The sequence below is a fragment of the Grampus griseus genome, assembly GCF_964374135.1.
Source record: "Grampus griseus genome assembly, chromosome: 15".
NCBI classification, from domain to species: domain Eukaryota; kingdom Metazoa; phylum Chordata; class Mammalia; order Artiodactyla; family Delphinidae; genus Grampus; species Grampus griseus.
This window is the reverse complement of record NC_139009.1, coordinates 22,481,273-22,497,909: the sequence shown is the minus strand read 5'-3', so window position 1 is coordinate 22,497,909 and position 16,637 is coordinate 22,481,273. Positions and strand designations below refer to the sequence as shown.

The following is a 16,637-nucleotide window of genomic DNA, read 5'->3' as shown; positions in this document are numbered from 1 at the left end:
TTGAGGGAATAATGCAAACACAGACAAAGGAGAGAAAACTGCTACTTTTGAAAATCAAGGTTGAAGTAGACAGTCTCCAGGTCCCTCGCCATCCCCAGCTCCATGGTTCTAAGAGCTGAGGGGATATGGCATAAGGGAGCCAGAGCTCTCCTTGGCCCACTGCTAATGTGCCCAGAAGTGAGGGTGACGCACTGTCCATTTCCACACACACTCCTATGATTCAAGGACAGATGCCAATTCCAATGAGAAAGTTTTATGTGTTTCACATAAATTGATTGGGTCTATTTCTGCTAAATGCATTATCCGTTCACCACAGAACAACTATTAGAGTTAATAGAATTTGTAGCTAGAGCCATTATGCTCCAAGCACACCCTTCTGGGGATGACAGCATTATTGGAAGGCAGGCTTCACGGGGCCTGGCCTCGCTCACTCAGAACTGTCTTCTCACTCACTGGGGGTCTTTGTTTCCATCAGAGCCTTTCGCACCTGCAGGCCCAGCCAGGCTCATTTCAGCGGCATACCCCTTAGTGAAGATGTACCAGTTCCTAAAGAAATGCATGTGTCTCATCCAGTTCCAGAAAATCCTATCGTCTTATCAGCTGTTGGCATTGCAGACAAGCTCATGCCAGGTTGGAGGTACAGAGGCGGCTGGCATCCCTGCTTTAGCCATGGCTCTTTACTGTGTGCCAGTTTTGAAGGCAGGAGGCCCCCAAAGCATTGGGAGGACAGGCAACAAGTAAAGGTAGACGCCCCACTCACTCCGGGGGGACCTCAGAACAGACTCCTAAGTTCATTGTGTCATTAACAGCTTCTTCCAGAAATAACCAGTGACGAACTGGGACTGCATGAATGCAGCAGCGAGGAGGTCGGCTGTTGGGGACCTAGATCTGGCCCAGGGTTTCTCTGCGTCATCACATCATCTGCTTCTGGTTACCTGGCTGGGGGAGGGAGGACCCACAAGCGCTCCTGGTTAAAATGCTGATTCCTGGGCCCCACGGACCTGTGTAATCTTAATGTCTGAGAATGAGAGGTCAAGCTCTGCCTTTTTAACAAACTCACAAGGAAAACCTGGTTTGAAACAGAGTTTAGGAACCCCAGGCTGCAGCCCGACCTCCTCGATGCAGATGGGCGTGGACCTTGGGATGGAGAGGAGGCGGGCTCGAGGCCACACAGCATCCTCCGAGGGTTCAGCTCTCAGACAGTGAAGGCCTCGCCTCATGCGTCTCCTCTTTACACAACAATAATAACCACTATCACTGAGCACCGCCGTGTGCTGGGCTCTTTCACGTGCATTATCTCATTCGCTCGTACTATAATATTACCCCCCATTTACAGATGAGGAACTTGAGGCCCACAGAGAGGAAGTAACTTGCTCTTAGTTATACAAGTTGTGTAAAAGGTTAAAATCACATGCAAAGTAAAGTTTTCTAAGTCAAATAACATTTGGAAGGGCAAAGTTTCCTTCAAGAAACCTTAAAGGAATCCCACTGTTGAATCGGTCTTCTAGAGGAATCTCTCTTTGAAAAACCCTGAACTGAAAATGTCAGTTTTTGCTTAAACAGAGCACATAGGCATCTTCACTAATATTCAAAACAGCACACCAGGCGTACAATGCACCTCCGCACATGTAAGAAAGCTGATCATTGCAGCTAATTTGCGTCTCTCCGTGCATCCCAGCCTTCGTGGGTGCACATGAAAGGCACTTCTGTCGGCACCCGTTCAACTGCGGGGAGCCCCTCTTTGAGAGCTGGGCCGGCACGGGGCTGTAGATATAATCCTCGGAACCCGTTCGGGCACTGGCCGTTTCCCTGCTCAGCTGGCCTGCTGTTTAACCATGTGCTGCGCGTTCTCTCTTATCCACTGATTTTAGATTATCACCTATTTATAGCCAGAGTACTAGTGATAACGCGTGAAGCACCAGCTCTAACAAGGCTCGTGGGCCCCCAGTCACTGCGGCAGGCTCGGCGCCCTCCAATTAGGATGTCACTCTTCGTTTGGGTGCAGCTCCCTTCCCCAGGAGCTAGCGCGGCTGTGCTCCAGGGAGAGAGGTAGCTTGGAACTAATTCGTGACTCACAATCCCTGTTACTCATGTTAACAAGTCCCTCCCAGAGCAAGAGGCTTTGCAAGCTGGCGCGCCAGTCAGCATCCCCAGGAGCTGGCCGACACCAAGACCCAGGGGCAGCTTGGTGGCCGAGGGAGAGACAGCACTTCTGCAGGGACCCGGTGATGGTGGCAGGGAGGAACTGAAGGCTGGCTAAGAAGCCATGCTCCCTGAGCAGAGCACCCACTGGCAGCAGAGCTTCACGGGTTTGCAGACGGCCCCCTTCCCTCTGCACGCCCGTCTCCAGCTATTAAGCACACTAGGTGTCTCTTATGTGATCCTTACAGACCCTCCCCACCAGTCCCCCAGGAGAGACATCACGGTCCATCTCCCAGCCCTGCCACCTGCTTAAAGCCACTCACTTCTCCTTTCTATGCCTTTGTTTCCTCACATCCAGAAAAATGGCGCTTATATTGTTAGGGCTTCCATCTCATAGGTTTGAGGAAGGGATCACATAAGTGAATTGGTGTCAAGGGCTTAGAGAGGTGCTTGACCCAACGTGAGCTACATGAGCTGTCATTATTTTCCCTATTTTAGAATTGGGAAGACAGAATCAGAAAGGTTATGCGGCTTACCTCACCAATCAGCTGCAGAGCCAGGGTTCCCACTCAAGCCGGCTCACCCCAGAGTCTTCCCGCTCTAGCCCCATGCCCACTAGGAACAATCCCAGATACCACCCAGCTGCTGACTGCGGTTAGGGAGAAGCTCTTGCTACATCCAGACTGGGTACATCCATCTTCTCTTTCCACGAGGAGATTCAGCTCAGCGTTCAACACAGAAAACCTCATTGCTTTCTAGTTAATGTGTTCACAATTCCCTGAATCTCTCTCCTAGAAAAAAAAAAATCACATCGAGCCGAGTTTAATTTAACAGGCCTGTGCTGGTGCCCGCTCCGTGCCCTGTCCCGTGCTGGGTGCCTTGGGGCCCGCAGCTGCGAACAAGCCAAAGCGCCCCTCATGGAAAATGTACCAGCCAGAGCGGGGCCCACATAAGCCTGACATGAAGCCACTGTTACCCCAGTACAAGGGAGTCTCTGCATCCCTTTTCAGGTGTCCAGTTCTGGTCACAGCTGGAATTAGGACAGGTGCCCCCACTCCCCGGCTCTGCCTTTATCCTGCCCTGGATGGTGAAAGGGTCTCCATCCAAGACTGGTGCCTTGCAAATTATGCTGAACTGATCATTTTTGAAAAGAAATCCAGTGTCCTTTGAGAAAGCAAGGAATCAACAGTGTACTTCATAACTGCCCGACCCTGGGCCCCACTGGAAAAATAGTGCAGCAGCATCCAGCTGTGGCAGACTCAAAAACGCTTCACAAACCTCCAGCCTAATACGACGTGCTGGTTGGCATTATGGCGAAGCTGCAGACAAGACGCCTTCACACCGTGCCGTGGTGCCTCTCAGTAGCAGAGAGGACCCGTTGCCTTTCTCTCTGCTGGCTGGCCTGAGAAAACGTGTTGTTTTTCCCATTTGTTTTAGTGAAAGATTACGTAAGTGAGAGACAGTAAATGACCTGGGAACTCTGAGCTCGGCACGCCTTGATTAAGATCGTTTAGCTCCAAGACTAACAGGACGCAAAGGCCCCTCCATCAGTGCAGGTGCGTTAAGCACTTGTTATTTGGGAAGTCCGCTTTTAATTGTTGTCCTTCTCTTAGACTTGCTTGTTCTGCCTGCAAAATAACCCTGCATCCCCCCGGAGCCTATTCAGCTCTTTGCTTGTTAGAGCAAAGCTTCAGCGATCCTGGACAGAGAGGATTTTTAAAATTTATCTGGACCCAGAGCTGGACAGTGGAACTAGGGGGAGAAAGGCTGAAATGCTAACTCTAGATCCCAAAAGGCTGTTCCTCCCTGCTTGCCCCTATGTTGCCAAAAGGAAAAGGAGCAAGAGGTGGAATCACCTTAGCCATCACTGAGTCAGGGAGAAGAGAGAGGGCACAGGGAATAAATAGGCCCACCAACGCCCTCCACACTGGGTGCTTACCAAGAAGATGAGGCCAAAGAAACATTGGTTTCTGGGGAGGGCTTTGGGGTATACAGATAGGTATCTATTGCTTTGTATGAACTACCATAAAAATATAGTGGCTTAAAACAACACACATTTGTTATATCAGTTTCTGTGGGTCAAGAAACCAGGCACAGCTTAGCTGGGTCCTCTGCTTCATAGTTTCTCATAAGCTTGCATAAGATGTTAGCCAGGGCTGGGTCTCATCTGAAAGCTCAACTGGGGAACGAATTACTCCTAAGCTCACATGGTTGTTGGCAATTCCTGGAGAAGCTGTTGATGAGAAAGAGAAAGAGAGACAGAGACAAAGAAATAGGGAGTCTACTAGCAAGATGGAAGTTACAATCTTATGTAACATAGTCATGAATATAACATCCTGTCACCTTTGTCATAGTCTGTTGGTTAGAAGCAACTCACAGGTCTCGCCCACACTCAAAGGGAAGGGATTATGCAAGCGTGTGGCTACCAGGAGGTAGAGATCACTGGGGCCACCTGACAGCCTACCTGCAGTGGCTTTTGTGTGTCAACCAGTCACCAGGAAACTTTGAGAGCTCATTGTGGATTCTGATGGGCAGAATTCCTGGCAGCAATCTCAAGCCTCTCTGTTCAACATTCCACAGACACTTAGATATTCACTAAGTACCTACTGAGTGCCAGTCCATAGCAGAATGGAAAATGGATCAACAAAGAATTCTAGAGACCGTGTTTCCAGCTGCGGGACTTCAGGAGAGTCAAACCTTCTGAGCCCCAGTTTTTTCTTTATTCATAAAGTAGTGATAATAATTACCTGCCACAGTTCTTTTTCAGAGCTGGCTATTGTAGTGAGCAAATGAGATCATTTGCTTTGAAAGGTACAAAAGAATATGCTAATATAAAATGTGTGATATTATTATTAACATTATTAAACTACATAACAGAAAAGACTAAGCCAGTTCCCTTGTCCCTCATATGTTGCCTTCTATACATTTTCAGTGTATTTATAATCCTCCTCCTCCACCTATGAGCTGTGCACTCTTTTATTTGTATGTAAGTATGTGTTCTGGGCATATTTTTCCTTAATTTTTTTAATTTAATTTTATTTTTTTTGAGGTACACGGGCCTCTCACTGCTGTGGCCTCTCCTGTTGTGGAGCACAGGCTCCGGACACGCAGGCTCAGCAGCCATGGCTCACGGGCCCAGCCGCTCTGCGGCATGTGGGATCTTCCCAGACCGGGGCACGAACCCATGTCCCCTGCATCGGCAGGCGGATCCCCAACCACTGTGCCACCAGGGAAGCCCTCCTTAATTTTTTTGCGAAAGTTTCAAGCACATTCTAGTTTTTGCCCTCTTAAAGCTAACCATCTTAAGAAAAAAGGGGGCAGTATTTTGCCTGTTGGGTCCTTTTGTTCAATCAATTCCCCCAACCCAGCTGATCATCAATTTGTAGGTGAAACCCTCAAACTCCACTTGGGGGAAATATGTGACTTGAGTAAGGACATAGAAGATTGCCCCCCAAAAGGCCCACTCATCAGTATAAATTGAAAGAGGGTTTCTAGTCTTTTAAAGCTTGCCAAGATCTCAGAAATAATGGGGACTTCAGGACTTTCTCCAGGGACAGCTTTTCAAACAAATCCCAGGTGGTTGGATCTGAGAGGCCTGATTTGGTTTTTATAGTGAGTATTGACAGTGACTGCATAATAATGTGAGAGTATATTTTATTCTTTTCATTGTTATTTTTTATTGAGTGACTGACAGACTCAATGACCCAGTTCTGGGATTAATGTTCACAAGTAAGGAAAATAAGGTACAGCTTGGGCTTCTTCAGCAACCCAGCTGAAAGTCAGAAAAACTCCTGGGCCTCAGAAGAGCTCCCTGAAAAAAAGGAGTATTTCTTTTCCTTCACCCAGATTTATGACTTGGAGCCTACTAACTGGTCCATTCAGTCTAACAGCTGATCGGCTCCCTCAACCGTGGGGCCGGTGGTGTGTCCACACTGATAAGGAGCAGGACTCGACTGTTTCCTTAGAGACGTGCAGGGCTCCCTGCCTCTCAGTTATGTGGGTGTGGGTGTGCGAGCGTGAGTGTGTGCTGGTGTGTGTGCGAGTGTGCGAAGGTGTGTGCCGGCTCCTTGGGAGCCTACCCCCTCTCTGCTGTGCAGTCATGAGTAAGACAAAATTTGCCTTTCGACACATCCATTTGTACCATCAGAACGCCTCCGGTCCACTCCATCCTATGATGTTCTAACCCTAATACAAGAACTCCAAAGGGTCAAAGATGCTTCCTTTGAAGCATGCACAGTACCCGCAGCATGTGTGAGCTCCCCCTTCTAACCCCTCAGGTGGGTTTGGCGGCTGGCGTTTGGCCTACTCTCTTTTTTCTATTTTTTTTTCTTGGTTTTGTTTTTGTTTTTCATTTAACAAAGGTTTATTAACTATCTTCTGTGCGACTAGCACTGTTTTAGGTCCTGGAGACAAACAGTGAACAAAATCGGCTAAGCTTCACTCTTGTAAAGTTTGCACACTAGAGGGAAAAACAGGAAACAAACAAGTGTACAGATGATATAGTTTCAGATGGTGATGTGTTGTGAAGAAAATAAAGCAAGTTAAGGGGACAGAGATGACAGTGGCAGAGCATGTGTGCTATAACGATGGGTGTTAAGGGAGAGAACTCAAGGTTTCGTCAGGTGTGCCTCAGAGCAGAACCGGGATAATACTATTTGTTACTATCGTCAAGACCCCACTTTTTACTCCTGGGCTGGCGTGGCCTGGGGAACCTCTGAGGCCCCTCTACAACGTAACTACTGCTCTCATAAACTCTAGAGGCCTTGACCATGAAGTGTGCAGACACAGAGCAGAGTGTGGCAGAGAAGGGGGAGCACCCCTGGGCTGAGCAGGCTGGGCCGGGGGAGTGACCCAGACACCTGCTCTCCTCCAAGGAAGGCAGGCTGAAGGCCACACACAGTTTCTAAAGAAGCATTGGAAACCGGATCCCAATCCGGCCTGGCATTGCTGTTGGAGCGAGAGCCGCAGTGGTGTTTTCTTTGCCAGTTGGGAGGAGATCTGTATTCTAGGAAGGCTCCATCCACATTACGTCTGATCCAGCCAATGTCCAGCAGCCCAAGGACGTGTCCAATCCAATAACAAAGATTACTGTTTAGATGACTGCTGATGTTGGTTCGGGGGCCCTATACATGACTAGTCTCATTAGTTCAATGCCTGATGGTGTCAAGACTCACATCTCTGTGATCTTTTTTTTTTTTTTGCGGTACACGGGCCTCTCACTGTTGCGGCCTCTCCCGTTGCGGAGCACAGGCTCCGGACGCGCAGGCTCAGCAGCCATGGCTCACGGGCCTAGCTGCTCTGCAGCATGTGGGATCTTCCCGGACCGGGGCACGAACCCGTGTCCCCTGCATCGGCAGGCGGACTCTCAACCACTGCGCCACCAGGGAAGCCCCTCTCTGTGATCTTTTTGGCCTTTTCCTCATGCTTGTTGCCTCATGGCCACTGCATCTCCAGGTACCATGACTGCCCTCAAGCGGGAATAAGAGAGACTTGCCTCTTCCCTTCTCTTCTCTAGTATAACATAGTTTGTCTTCTGTCTTTCGTCCACCATTTGGTCCTACTTGCTCCCCCACGACTTCCCTTTCTGCCCTGGACATTTGGATTCCCCCCTTTTCACGTGTCCCTGTTCTCCAATTCATCTTAGAAGGTCCGGGACCCTGACCCAGGAGTCAGGACATTTGTTCTTCTAGCTCCTAAGCACTTGGTCACTTGGGCTGCCTGCACCTCCATCTGTCAGAGGTGTTACAGTCCCAAGGCCTTGTAAGGATTTCACCCTTCATGATTTAGAACCAAACAATAAGCAAGAACTAGTAACAATAAAGCAGTGAGGGGTGCTGGCCTCCCACACTGTTGCCTCTCTCCCAGGAGCCAGTGGACCTTACAACAGGAGGTACCAGACCAGGGTTTTCTCTCCCAGGTCTGTGGACAAGAGCAGATGAGGGCAGAAATCAATGACCCTTCAGGCCTGAGTGTGGCAAGGCTGGTATTTGAACCACTGCTACTTCCCACTTAAGCCTCAGAACCAAATCCATTACGTGCGACCCCCAGCTGGGTGAGTCTGCAGCACCCGTCTCAATGTCAAATACTTTATTAACACAACTCTGGCCTGAAGCCAACTTGGGAATAATCAAATTAGCCCTGAGGCCTCCCTTAACTTAATTTTTACAGCTCTGCTTTCAGGATAGTGTCTTTCCTGTGACCCTTCCGCTCTCACGTGTTACTCACTTTCCCTCAGGGAGAAGGGGGTGGCTGAGAACACAACACAGACGCCATCACAGGAGCCATTAAAAACTGCCTCAGATTGCCAGGCGTCAGAGCTGTTTAGGGTAATCCAGTCCTGAAAGCAGCTTTTATCTCAACAGCCCAGATTTGCTGCCCTATTGATGGGGGGCCGGCTTGTTCAGAGGTTCCTCTTCGCGAAAGGATGTCTGCCTCCCAGCAGAGAGGGATGTGGGCCTCTGGTCTTTGTTCCCCAGGAGACCTCGGCTTTTACAGGCATCCTGCCCATCTAGAGGAACTGCGTGAGGGTCTAGGGAGACAAAGATGTAAAAGTGAAGAAGAGATTATGTGTGTGAGCACGTCTAGTACAAAAGACAGAGCTGGTATTACAATTACTGTTGTTACCCCCTCCTAACTTCTCATCATCAAAATAGAACAAGAGAGAAATGACCAGAAAGCTATGCATGAGTAAACGAGGGGTGTGTGTGTGTGTGTGTGTGTGTGTGTGTGTGTAGATGCAAACAAATTCAGTCTGAGGAACAAAGTAGAACAACAAGGAAAATTCATCACCTGAAAACTGTTGTAGAAAGAGTAAATGTGATGTTCCCCTTCTCACTTAGTCTCTGTAACCACAGGCCATTTCTTTAACTTTTCTACATGGTTGCCTATCTTATGAGATAAACGTAACAGTTCTTCCCCCTTCCCTATCTACTGACCTAACATGGTTTTAAGAAACTAAACTAACTGGAGGATGGAGGTGCCCCATCCGTGTACTGTAATTAAGTACATTGAAACTGAGGGACTAAAGATTCCCAGTCTTGTTGGTTCAGAATCACAGCAGCATCCTTTTATCTGAGGATAGAAGATACTTCTAGTACCTTCCACCATCCACCAAATATAAGTACCAAAATATAAATACATTCCCAAACTCTGAAGTAAAGGTTTTTTTGTAGCTAGCTGCCCCTCAGTCTGATGCACAGAGAGGTATAGGGCCCTTCTCATGCCCTCACCCAACATTAGGTACCAAATAAGGTTAATCAGAGAACATCCTGAACCACTGAGAAAGCATACCCGACAGTAGAGAGAGAGGACAGTGAGTTAATATAAAATATTTATATCTGCAGCCATTTAGTAAAGGGTCAAATAGCCCTAAACAACTTAAGTCCAAGTGGCACTATCAAGAGGAAGTTAAATTATACTTAGTGGGCTGTATCCAAAAAAAGGGCAGAATATGATGTAACAGCAAGTTCTAGGCCATGGTCAGTGGGGATGTCCCTGAGGTGAAGTCTGAAAAACCCTGCAGTCTCAGGCGTAGAAGTACAGGTGAGGAGCCTGACCAGAGAGATGGTATAAAGGAGCTAATCGTAGCAGATGATGTCAAGTGATTCCTAAATTTTAAAAAATTGTAAGGATTCTGGAAAGACGGCAGTGATGCCAGTAACAGCATAGTTTTTTTGTTTTTGTTTTTTTATCTCTCTAAATCCCTATGCAAAAATCAAGGAAACGTGTATCAAAACTGAAAACCCATGTATATTTACAAAAAAAATTTTTTTGCAAATATATTCCCCTCCAACCCCAAAATACAAGTGAGTGAAGACAGCACCAACAACCATAAGACCTGCATAGTATCAGCATCTGAACAAGGGGAAGAGAAGAAAGGCTATCTTACAAACCTGAGAACAGGAGAACCCCCAAATAGCTGACAGGTATTTGCTAGAAATGACAGACAATCTGAAAATAGCTACTGAAACTAGGAGAGTTCTTCCCCAACCCAGTGGTGTGTGAGAGCAAGGGGCCTTTGGCAAGATCTGAAGGAGCTAGAAGAGTCTGGCCACTGAGCATCCTTTCCGGGAAACGACCCACACTGAGAAGAACTTTCTAGGACTGGAATCAATATTGACTAGGATAGGGATAATAGGGACCACAAAAAGAGAAGATATCCAGATTCAAGTGGGGGAAAGAAATAGAGCCAGAAACGTCGGAAAGCAAACTGCCAGTTTTTAACACTATATGAAAATTAAAAAAGAGTAAAGGGAGCTGTGTAAAGTTAGAAAAGCTCCTGGATCCTAAAAGTTCTAGCAAATTAATTTTATGTTAGAATGCATAAGTATCAAGATCGAAGCCCATCCAAATTACAATAAGAATTTTAAAAGAGCAGAGAGGACAGAATAACATCCCTACAGAAAAATGAAAGCATACCAGAAAGACAGGCCCACAGAGGAGATGACAATTGTAAGCTATTTCAAAATGAGTTAACAGACAAGAAAACAATGAAAATAACATAAATCATTATTATAAAAATCAGAAGCTAGATGGTAGAACTCTCTAAAGAATTTGAAATAAAAGGAAAAAATAATTTCAGAAATGAAGACTAAATTAGAAGGTGTGCAAAGGCAAATAAACATAACAGTTAATGCCTTATGAGAAATAGAAGGTGAAAAGAGAAACTTTTTTAAAATCAAAAAGATGATACACATCAAAGAGAGGCAAAGAAGATCGAACACACAGATAACAAGAGTGCCTGAACAAAGAAAACCAAAGAAGGGAGACAAAACAAATGTTTAAAGCTATAATTCAAGAAAAATGTTCTTATTGAAACTACTTATTAAAAGAGCGTATCTGTATATCTGAGAATACTGACTCATATTGAGCAATACCAAAGTATCAGTATATTATAGTAGAATTGCTGTACCTTAAGGAAAAAAAAAATACTGTGGGCACCTAAGCAAAAACAGCTAATGATTTATTAGAGAATGAAATTTGGGTTATCATCAGAGTGTTTGACAGCAATACTTTATACCAGAAGAAAATGGAGTAATATATTTAATATACTCAAAAGGAAAAAATATTATCAACATTCAAGAATTCAAGGAATATTGCTCCTATGAGCCCCTCCTAAGGAATCTACTTGAAAACAAACTTCAAACAACCAAAGTGACTAGAGATATATCAACGTGATTGATATGGGCATTAAGTATACACTAGTTACAGACTAACTAAAGGTTAAAGAGGAAAGAGTAGTATATGTAATGGCAATGTGCCCGAACAATGTAGATAATGTTCAACTTGAAGAAATTTTAGGAGAATAGAGAGCACATATACCAAAAAAAATGTTTTTACAGATCTCAGTTTTTCTATTGATTATGGTATAGTAGTAGTATTGTTACTCTGATACTATTGTGTGTATAATGGAGGATAAAGTAAATGAGTAATTATAGAATATTCTAATTCCATTATCACCTTTGTTCTTGAAAACCAAGACTCTCAGTGTGGAAAAAGAAATACAGATGTAATATAGAAGAGGATAAATTAAAAACCCTGTAGTCCTGAATTTGATTTGGAACTGTCAGTGTGAACTCATGGGTATTTTGTCATATAAATGTGTGTGTGTGTGTGTGTGTGTGTGTGTGTGTGTGTGTGCATATTTATACTGATATACATATGTATACAACATGTATATTTCCTAGCTCTGTCCACTAAAGAAGCCTAGAAACAGTCATCAACCCGGTAGCAATAAGTGTCTATAGCACCCAGATTTTATACTTAAAAAACCTTTTTTCACTAAAAGAAACCAAAGCTTTTGAAAAAATGGCTGAGCCCAGGTCGGGGGAAGGAACATTTCATCATACCAGATAGCAAGGAAGTAAAAGAACTCAGGAAGCTACCACTGACCAAAAATGTGACAATTTGAGCTTCTAAGGAATAATAATTATGATTAATTAAAACTCAAAATATGTTTAAATTCATGTATTCATAATGATATGCAAACGACTAATTAGTCAACTTCAGAGGATGATAGAGGACCAATTCATTACCTTGAACACTGAAAATAAGGAGAAAGAATTGAGCATTTATCCTGCCTTTCCTATATGAACTATACCACTGGGTAACAACATGGTAGGTGAGAGGAAGCATCTCTTTATAAATATATGTCAACTAATAAATAAGGAAAAAAGTATATAATTTGAATATCATTATTTTGCAACTCCCAATAAATAAACGAACCTAGGCATTAAGCTTCAACAACTGTTAACATCAAAAAAAGACAGCAATAATCAGACATTGATCTTGTATCTAGAAGGGGATGCTACTCCATTGTTTAAAGAGTTGAAATGTTTTAACCTCACAATGGCAACGATATGTATATTGCTTTCATTTTGCCCTAATAAGGAGAACAACTTATTAATTTTCACCATGTACTCACAAGAAGGGCTACTTTCTCCAATTTATAGTAAAGAATAGTGTCATATACATTTATGGATGGTGAATAATTATATTTACTTGGATTTTTGGTCATTATTTTGCTTAACAAGATCTACAGTGGCCATCAAAATGGTTCAATACGCCACAGCTCCCATGAAGTTCAGCTCAGTCAACAGATATGGATAAAATTGAGCTCCGTGGATCAGAATAAAAATGGTACATAAGATCCACAAGAGCCATTGAGCACCCTTCTGTGGCACAACCATGTAGGCCTTTGATGTGAGGCAGATCCTTATTATTGTGATTAGTAATGATAGTTGAGAACTTATTTTCCTTTGTATCACGTTTTATTTCTTTGCATTCAATCGAGCAGATGAGATGGCTTAGCAACAGTAATAAAACCAGCACGATCACTACCTAGCCTATTTTTTTAACATTGTGCTGTGTATTGCTAATTGATTTGTTTCTTCTTGGAGGGGGCTGCAATATACTTAAAATGAAACCCAGTGCTTAATGGATTTTTCTTTCCTTAGCTGTCTATAACCAATCAGTATTTTGATGTTTGTGGGTTCTTTATACAATATAGCTGTGAGTATTAAACTAGGTTTCCAGTGGGTGGTATAATTAAGAACAAGATAAAGCAGTTCTTGTCTTTTCTCTCTCATAAATGAGTTTTAATACAATGGTTGTTTTTTTGTTTGTTTTTTAAGTAAGAGAAGAGGAAAGAGCCGGGTTTCCTCCCTCACCTGCTCCCAATCCAGGCTCCTCCTTGGGGGCCATTTAATCCTCCTACACAGAGCCTCAGGGATCAGTGTAGACTCTCAGCTGGGGAAATGTGAGGACCCTTGAACTCTCAGATTGGCAACTTGGCGTCAAGCTCACCTCACTGCTGGTCTCACTGTGACCTTGATCTTCTCTTTAAAAACCAAGATTTTCCCTTGTTGCTTATTACCCAGTCCCTCTCATATGTCTGCTTGCTGATCTTGTAAACATTCCAGTTACCAGATTCCCTTTTGACACCCCCTGGCTCCCCATGGCTTCTCGGGGGGCCAGAATCCTGACACTGAGCACCTGTTTTCCCTGGTTTGCGCCCATGACCCCCTAAAGTGCACCCTCTGCTAGGCTAAGCTACTGTGGGACTTTCTGAGGCTGAGGGTCTACCTACCACATACCCTGACCAGACTCCTCTCCCCTCATGGTGGCCTGCCTACTCTCCGGTCCTGAGCAAACTTGGTCGGATTTAACTGAGCTCTGGGCTCATAGATTTAAAAAAGGGGGGGGGAAAAAAAAAACAGACTTGCAGAAAGGTTCCATGAGGATTTCATGGTGACTGTAGCACCTTTTCAAGTTTTGAACTTAAACTCGGAAGATCTATGTTTAACTCCTAGCTTGACTGATTATCCACTCTGTTTACAGCAGGCTGACTCTCCTGGAAAAGTTGTCATATAATGCAAATATTGTCCTCCCTCCACCGTGGCCCCAACCTAGTATCTACTAATCTGAATCTTCAGGGCCCTGGAATCTGTATTTTTAAAGGTCCTTAGGTGGTTTGGGAACCACTGAATTCAGATATCTCCAAGGTCCCATCTTGCTGTGGCATTCTGTGATGTCTGTGAGATTCCAAACAGAATGAGCAAAGAGAACCGACAGGATGAAGCTTTAGTAAGACAAGCCCACACACATCAGAAGCAGGACAGCCCTTCACAATGGGCAATAAACTCGGAGAATCCATACCCCCAAGAAGTGCTGCTGGTGGGACGCAGAGATTAATTCCAAACAACTTTGGGCAGATTTACGAGATTCAGAGCCATCCAAGGGAGCAGGGAGGACCACCACGCCTCGAAGGCTGTGGGAGCAACAGAATTCCAGCTGGGTGAATCATGGGTTTGACCTGGGATGGCAAATCCTCTATTCCCATGGGATCTACTTTAGAAAGGATTCCCGCTCTGGACCTCTCCATCAGCAGTTGCTGGAAATGAAAACAGAATTTTGTGCATAGAAACCACCTGAGACTAATATATGTCCAGTGAGTTGGGAAAATATTGAGAAACAGCCCTTAGAGTCCCTTCTTTATGGACTGGGGAACATAAATCTTGAGATTGGGTGTCTCTGCTTCCTTACAGTCAAAAACTGAGCAGGAAGTTACACACTTTTTAAACTATATTCACTATGCGTCTCTAATGCATAATGTTGTTCTAAGCACTTTGCTTAGGTCATCATTGAATACTCCACAGCATGTCTAAGTACTAGGTGTTATTACCTCCACTTGTTCAGATTAAGAAATTGAGGCTCAGAGAGGACGTAGAGTTTACCCCAGTTCTCATACCTCATCAGAGGTAAAATCCAATGAGAAAATTTGCCCCATCTGCATCCAAAGCCCATTCCCCTCTTCCTACCCCGTCAGATGCCCAACTTGGCCAAGAAGTAGAAGCCCACCCTCTCTGGGAACATCTCAGAACCTTCAGAGCAATGTTAAGCGAGGCAGAAGAGGGTCCTGCTGAAGGACGTGCTCCAGTAGGGTGCCGAGCCCACGGCTTCCTTGAACTGTCTTCCTCAGCACACTCTTCAGGGGGAAAAAAATACATATTTATATTTATGTCTAAATTCTTTAATTTCCAGGACTGAACTAACTAAGTGAACCATCATGCTTCTGCCCCAGATTGATAAGGCTGCCCCCAAACCCAGGCTGCTCGCTATAGGCACAGACTGAACCTGCAGAATAGGCTTCAGGGAGCTAGAGACCACGGGGAGGAGTGTACTTTTTAACTTCTTTTCTGAGCTGTTCTTTTTTCCCTGCTCCTATCGTCATCCCCAACTCACCGAGTTTAAATTCCTAGGTGCTGTTGGCGGAGGGATCCCTATACACAGAAACCCTGTCCGCGTTTCCCATTGTCAGGAACAGCACCAGCCTTGGGTGCAGGCAGGTGTCAGCGACACAGCTCACATTTTTAGAGTTTTGGACTTTACAGTGACCTTTCATACCCCTCGCTTTCTTTAATCCTCATGGCAACCCAGCCCCTTTCACACACAATGGAACATGATCGAGGTCCCATAATCAACAATGATGAGGCTGCTCGCAAACTCGGATGTTCGTGCTGATTTCAAAGCCTGAATCCTTTCCGCTTCTCCCCTCTTGGCACAGCCCACACACGTGATTTGAACACTGGAGAGGGTGAAAGGACATCTGGCCAAGACAGCTCTGCTGAAATGCCTCCAGTAAAGAGTTAGTCCTTTGAATGAACAGGTTACCCCTTATAATACAAATAGATGAGAAAATTAACAATCAGCCATCCACACCAAAGATGAATGGATTCGTCACCTTCTTGCCCTTGAAACAACCTTCAGAAACCAGATAGAAACCAACATCTTCATTCGAAAAAATGAAGCCAAGAAAGGTATTGAGTGCTCAGTATTGAGTAGCTGTATGCATGAGAACCCCAACGAGAGCTGAGGTCTCCCGACCTCAGCTCTGGGGCAGTGTCACAAAAGCCCACCACAGCCAGCCCGGTTTTCAGATTATCAAGACTGCCCAGTGTAATCTCAATCTGATTGCTAATAATTAGCAACCCAAATTAACCTTTCATTTTTGCATCAAGTTAGCTGAAAGTCATCAAAAGAATTTTATGCTTCAGCAAACAAAACTATATACACCCAAATTAATTTTTTCATAATTTTCTGTAGGTGGAGTTCAACTTAATCACTTTAAAGGGAAATAATTTCTTCAATCTTATAATGAGATTTTTGTATTTTAAGTAAAAGTAATTTATCAAGAGCACATTTTTTTGGAAGTTTTTATAGGTTGTAATCATGTTAAAATTCCTGCCAGGATGAAATCTGACAATTCCCCAAGGTCCAGCCAGGCTCAAAGATAGAAAGTTTGGAAGGAATGGCCCAGTGGCAGTGGAGGGGTGGGGATGTGCTGGGTGTTCCTGAGGCACCCCCAGAAGGCCACCTAAGAGCATTGGGTGCTCCGGGTGAGGACAGAGCACCAGGAAGCGGTGAGGGGCTTGGAAAAGAACGTGCACCAAAGGCAGATGTGACCTGTTTCCCATTTTTTACACTCTGTTACATAG

General features: G+C 44.8%; 1 protein-coding gene across 1 annotated transcript in view; it reads left to right on the top strand.

Moving 5' to 3' along the window:
* The window catches only part of ALK (ALK receptor tyrosine kinase), a gene marked incomplete at both ends in the record, with an annotated part of 728,930 nt that overhangs the window by 653,003 nt on the left and 59,290 nt on the right, over window positions 1-16,637 (top strand). The gene's annotated exons all lie outside the window — the stretch shown is intronic.